This window comes from Pinus tabuliformis, chromosome 7, assembly GCF_031772625.1.
Source record: "Pinus tabuliformis cultivar Carrire ecotype Pingquan chromosome 7, CPIR1, whole genome shotgun sequence".
NCBI classification, from domain to species: Eukaryota; Viridiplantae; Streptophyta; class Pinopsida; order Pinales; family Pinaceae; genus Pinus; species Pinus tabuliformis.
In genome coordinates this window covers 32,849,797-32,856,478 of record NC_142293.1, presented here as the reverse complement: position 1 = coordinate 32,856,478, position 6,682 = coordinate 32,849,797, and the positions used below count along the sequence as shown (strand labels likewise).

The 6,682-nt window shown below is 44.7% G+C and overlaps 3 pseudogenes; all 3 read left to right on the top strand.

The window, feature by feature from the left end:
- Positions 1-5,266: 5,266 nt before the first annotated feature.
- LOC149244993 (5S ribosomal RNA) lies at positions 5,267-5,385 on the top strand (annotated as a pseudogene).
- Positions 5,386-5,597: 212 nt separating this feature from the next.
- LOC149244992 (5S ribosomal RNA) lies at positions 5,598-5,716 on the top strand (annotated as a pseudogene).
- A 583-nt stretch (positions 5,717-6,299) lies between these two features.
- LOC149244991 (5S ribosomal RNA) lies at positions 6,300-6,418 on the top strand (annotated as a pseudogene).
- Positions 6,419-6,682: the final 264 nt, after the last annotated feature.

Below are 6,682 nucleotides of genomic sequence, written 5' to 3'. Positions count from 1 at the left end.
TTTGTTATGTATGCCTCTTTTATATTTGATGGCCAAATGAAACTGTTGTAGAAAACCCATCCACCTGTAGTGTCTTGATTGCTGCAACTTAGTTTGGGAGTGTAGATATTGAAGTGGTTGATGATCAGTATGTATTACTGTCTCTTTTCCCATTAATTAATGTTTCCACTTTTTCACACTCTGAACTAATGCATACAATTTTTTATCATATGTAGGATAATTAACTACTGTAGGATTAAAAGTCTCAGAATGATAACATATGGGTTTACCGTGCTGTGTCAACACTGATCCCATGGCATAGTCATTGGCATCTGTTTGGATTTGAAACGGTCTTTGTAGATCAGGCAGTGCTAGTACAGGTGCTGTACTAATCTTTTCTTTCAAGGTGTCGAAGGCTTTCTAATGTTTTCCTCCCCACTGAAACACCTTGTTCAATCCTGTCAAAGCATGGAAGGGAGCTGCAATTGAGGAAAGTTAGAAATGAACTTTATCCAATGTTGTTCTACTCCTAAGAAGCTTCTCACTTCTGTAGCAGACTTGGGTTTAGGCCAGTTTACAATGACTGTCACTTTAGAGGGATCTATTTTCAATTCACCACCCCCTACTATATGGCCCAAATAATTTAGAGATGTTTTGCCAAATTCACATTTTGAGAGTTTAACATAAAGCTTTTCTCTTTTCAAAACATCTAATGTCTGCTTAACATGCTTTAAGTGTTCTTCCCACATTTTACTAAAAATCAGAATGTCATCCAGATACACAATAACAAAATCATCGAGAAAAGCCCTGAGTACATAATTCATTAATCTCATGAAAGTAGCAGGGGCATTGGTCAAGCCAAAAGGCATAACTAGCCACTCATACAATTCCTACTTTGTTTTGAAAGCAGTCTTCCATGCATCTTGTTCTGCAACTCTGACCTGATGGTATTCACTGTGCAAATCCAGCTTGGTGAAATAAACAACTTCCTTCAATTGATCTAAAAGATCATCTATGCGAGTAAGGGGATAACGATTTTTGATTGTTATCTTATTCAGTGCTCGGTAGTCAATGCACATTCTCCACGAGCCATCTTTTTTTCTCACCAAAATGATTGGTGACCCACATGGTGATGTTCTAGGCCTGATGAACCCCTTCTCGAGCAACTCTTGCACCTGCTTCTTGATTTTAGCATTCTCTAAAGCAGACAACCGACACATCCCAATGTTAGGCAATGGAACATCTTGCTGCAAAATAATATCATGTACTATTTCCTTTTTGGGTGGCAGACCTTTTGGTTCCTGAAACAGGACATCATATTCTGAAACAATGTTTTCTATATCAGCTTGCTGCTGAGCATTACATCCCTCAAATACATTGGTTTTATCAGGTTTCTTTTCCTTTACAACCATTAGTAAGAATTGTTTGCATGAATTTATCATTCTTTTCATCTGCCCAGAATTTATGAGAGTATAATTATTCTTGAGCTTGTGAGCTCTTAGAAAGTATTCGATTCATCCTTAACAAGTAGATATTTGTTCTCATCTCTATAGAAAATAGCTTTTCTATCATACAAGTAAGGACTTCCTAAAACAATTCCACATATATCCAAAGGAATTATGTTTAACTCAACCTCATCTACAAATGCTGACCCAAAAGAAAACTTGAGCTTGCACTGTCTATTCACTTGTAATTGTGCTTTATCATTCAACCATCCTAATGGGTATGGTTTTTTGTGAGGTGTAGTTGCTAATCCCAATTTCTTTACAATTGCTTCAGAAATCAAATTTACTTGTGAGCTACTATCAAAAAAAGTATCAATCTTTTGATGTTTGGAAATAACTCGAATATGGAAAAGCTCATGTCTTTTCCTCTCATGTTCTTCGTCAATAATAGTTTGAGCAGAATTACTAGTAGATGCTTCAGAATTCTTACCTTTTATACCTGTGGCTGTAATGATTGTTTCATCTCCTGAATCTGATGCCAAATCTTTCTGAATAGCTGCAGCAGTCTTCTTCTTCTTGCCCTCAGACTTCTTAGGTCTCAGCTCTAGATGCAGAATCCAACAGTGCTCATCATCATGCCCCTCCTTTTTACAGTGAATGCATAAAGCTTTGCCTTTATGTGCAGTGTTAGCCTTCCTTGCTTTCCACTTCTACTTTCTTTTCTCCTTGCTCTTGCTTGCAGTGGGTTGGGATGGTCCCCTAACTTCTAGATTTCCATTCTTTCCTCTAGCTTCTAGATGAGTAGCTTGTATAGATACCTCATCTATACTAGTGGGATTGAACATGAGGATGGTATGCCTCATGTAGCTATGTAGACCACCAATGTACTTCAAAAGAGTCTCTAGTGAGTCTAATGAGATCTCTAGAATCAATGCTCTCTTTCTAAATTCTTGAGTATACCCTTGCACACTTTGCCCTTTCAACTGCCGAAGAGTTTGCCAACTCATCATGGCTTTTTGCATGTAGGCCAATGGATATAACTACTTCTTAATCGCAGAAACAAAGTCACTCTAGACAGAGATAGTCTTCCTATGTCTTTTGATGTCAGCTTGGGTTCTGCCTTCCCACCAAACCAAGGTAGTGCCTCCTAGGCATAGGCTTGCCAGCTGAATTTTACTCTTGTCTGAGTTGATGTTTTGCACTCTACAATACACATCAATTTGTCTAATTCAGTTGTCCAACTTTTCAGCATTTAACTTTCCATCATATATAGGCAAATCAAATTTAACACCTAGCTTAATCAAAGATGCTTTCTTATTATGCACAGGGCTATTAGGAGGTGTGAGAAAGCTTTCCTCTTTCCCTTTTCCTTTTGAGTGGTCATGGGAATGAGACTCATCTTCTTCTTTATCTTGTTTAGAACCTGATGAATCTTCATCCTTATGCTTTCTAAAGTCCCTATACATTTCTTCTACCATAGACTTTATAGCTAGGAAACTCTCTATGAATTGAGGGTCTGGCCCCATAGAACCTTCCTCTGACATTGTCTTCCAAGGATAGACTCTCCCAATTTCAGGATTAGTTTCGACCAACTCTCCTTCTCCTAATTTGAGCTTTGATCTAGTGAGCATTCAATAGCTAAACCAACACAAGCTTGTCTAACCTTACAGCGTAAAGCTTTGATATCACTTGATCTGATATTCACCCTATGAGTGACATTAGTTAAATATTTATTGTTTAAAGGTATTACAGACTCATGTGCTACTGTGTTTGTTCAATGTTATTGAAGCAATGGATCGATTAGATTGCCAATACACAGACAATAAAATGGAAAGATAGCAGAGAAACACAGTAAGCAGACACAAGAAATTTTAACAATGAGTTCACCCTATTCTCCAGGGCTACATCTCCGGTCCAGCTTTTAGTGGTGGCTTTGTTTTATTGTGCCTTTAAGCAGAGAATTACAATACAGAGACTCAATGTAAGTTCTCCTGAAGCAGGTTTCGCTAGGTAGGGTGGTTCTTGGATCCCCCAAGCCATGGGAGTGCACAGACTCTTCTTCTTCCTACCCACTCTGTGACCTTCTGGTCTATAGTGGAAAGAGCCAAATGTAATGCTCAGTCTGGACAGATCCTATATGGGATGGCTTTAGTTTTCAAGATCTCTGGTGCTCGATGTTGCCATTGGTCAGCTCGGCCCTCTGTCTCTTTCTGCTTTGCTTCAATGTTCTCTGTGTTCCGTCCTCCTCTCGGGATTCTGGCTCTCTGTCTTCGTCTCTCGACTTTGACTAACTGTCCCCACTTTTTTTCTCTCTCTCTAATTCAATTGTCTCTGTTCATGGCTTTTAGCCCATCTGTTCCAAGCCTGTTCGGTTCCTCTTCCACCTCTGTCGATTCACCTTTTGCAGCTATGCTTGGAGCTCCTTGTTCAGCATCAGCATGAATGCTCAGGGAGTGGCCACTTGTCCTCCTCTAAACGATGCCAGCATGCTTCATTGGTTTGTTTCTTCACTTGCGTCATGGATGCGTTCCTCCTCCAACGTGGTGGTCAAAAAGATTCCAAATCCTTCTAAAATGCGGCGTATTCCTTTGTCGATTCCGCTTCCTCCATCAGGGGTGATCTCAGCCGTCTAATCTAGGGCCTCTAGATCTGACGCCATACGCATGTCTCACGCGGTTGACTTGCTCGACCGATAGCGTGCGATCAACGTTGGTCTTCTCTCACCTCCGCTTGCCACGCGTCGATCGATGTATGGAATCACCCCACTCTCGTCCAAAACCTCTTACGGTTTGTGGGCACCTTGATCAATAGCACTGGTTTTCCAGAGTGTGGGTCCCACCTTTGTACATTAGCGCTTTTTGCTTTTCCGCCCGCGATTCTCTGGTTCCCCCACTCGACCGAGTGCTCGGGCTTTTCCTTCATTATGGCCCTATTCGCCCAGCGATGCATGATTAGTGCTAAGCGCTAATCGCGCATCAAAAACCTCCTTATTTTCCCGATCCAGGCCTCCCAGGGGCTACTTTGACCTCCTGCGCAGTCTCCATGGGCCTCGGTTAGTGCGCTTTGATGGAGGTCCTCGTCGTTCCACGCCGACTGCCATTGCCACTAGTTCAGGGTGTTTTTGATCGCTATTTTGGAATTTTTAGAGATTTGTCCCGACCTGATACAGTCATAGTTTTTTGACAGTTCTTGATGGATCCAATTTGGATCAAGCACTGGGATGGGTGACCTCCCGGGAAGTCCCAGTATTGCACCCTCCCCACCTTTTCTTCACGCTGCGAGGCGGTCCACACGGATTCATCGAAACATTGACGCCAAACAGTTCGTGTGTGATTAACCCAGAAGAGTCTCTTCTCTGGCCGTGATGAATCATGGAGGTTCAAGTTCACAAACGAGACGCTAGTTTATCAACCTAGTTGAGAGTCAGAGCGGGGATTCTAGGGGCAACAGAGGTGACGTATTGTGAGGATGGAAGACGAATCGGGGACTATTCATGTCATTGCAGCGAACACGTCACAAGGAAAGTAGGTGAGAGGTTCAAGTCATACACTCTCTCTTTTTATGAATTCCGATTTTGGAAAAGTGCATGGATCATCAACGGAAAGCCCAATGAGCTCTACACAGTGTCGTCGGTGGCCGCGAAACTTATGCCTTTTTCTCTGCCATCCGGGTGGCCCTGCAGGGGCCAAGGGCAGTGCCAGGTTAGGGAATTCGCTGCATCGGGCGAAGGGGAGCAAACATCATGTCGAGCCACTTTGGATCGAGGGGCCGTGGATGGGCCACGAGCACTCCTCGTGCCTTGTAGGTCTTCGTTGAAGAAGGGGAGGGGGCGAGATACGTGCGGGTGCGATCATACCAGCGTTAATGCATCGGATTCAATCAGAACTCTGTAGTTAAGTGACCTTGGGCTAGAGTAGTACTGGGATGGGTGACCTCCCGGGAAGTCCTAGTGTTGCACCCTCTCCCCCCTTTTCTTGTGCAGTGCCCATTGAACCTTAGGGGGAGGGAGCATGATCATACCAGCATTAAATGCACCGGATCCCATCAGCGGTTAAACGTACTTGAGCTAGGGTAGCACTGGGATGGGTGACCTCCCGAGAAGTCATAGTTCTACACCCTCCCCCTTTTCCGGCATGGTGCTCGTTGAAGAGGGAGAGGGCGCGAGGTCCTTTCAGGTGCGATCATACTAGCGTTAATGCACTGGATCCCATCAGAACTCCGTGGTTAAGCGCGCTTGCACTAGAGTAGTACTGGGATGGGTGACCTCCCAGCAAGTCCCAATGTTGCACCCTCCCCCCTTTTCTTTGCACGGCGAGGAAATCCACGCGGATTCATCGAAACATTGACACCAAAGAGATCATGTGCGATTAACCCAGAAGAGCCTCTTCTCTGGCCGTGATGAATCACGAAGGTTCGAGTTCAGAAACGAGACGCCAGTTTATCATCCTAGTTGGGAGTCACAACGGGGATTCTAGGGGCAACAGAGGTGATGTATTGTGAGAGTGGAAGATGAACCGGGGACTATTCACATCATTGCAGTGAACACGTCATGAGGAAAGTAGGTTAGAGGTTCAAGATATACACTCTCTCTTTTTATGAATTCAGATTTCAGAAAAGTGCATGGATCATCAGTGGAAAGCCTGGCGAGCTCTACATAGCGTCGTCGGTGGCCGCGGAACTTACGTCTTCTTCTTCACCATCCGGGTGGCCTTGTGGGGGCCAAGGTCGGTGTCGGGTTGGGGAATGCGCTGCGCCGGGGGAAGCAGAGCAAACACCGTGTCGAGCTGCTTCGGATCGAGGGTCGTGGATGGGCCGTGAGCACTCCTCGTGGCTCACGAGTCTTCGTTGAAGAGGGGGAGGGGGCGAGATCCTTGGGTGTGCGATCATACCAGCATTAATGCATCGGATCCCATCAGAACTCTATAGTTAAGCGCACTTGGGCTAGAGTAGTACTGGGATGGGTGAGCTCCCGAGAAGTCTTATTGTTGCACCCTCTCCCCCCTTTTCTCGTGCGGTGCCTGCTGAGGCTTAGGGAGAGGGGGTGCAATCATCCCAGCGTTAAACGCACCGGATCCCATCGGCAGTTAAGCATACTTGGGCTAGGGTAGCACCGAGATGGGTGACCTCCCGGGAAGTCCTAGTGCTGCACCCTCTGTGATGCAGGAATGTGTTCCTTCTGCGGACAGAGGCAACCCCTCTAGCCCTAGAGTGGGTCTAGTCACAGCAAGGACAGATCAACAATATATTTCCTTAAACAG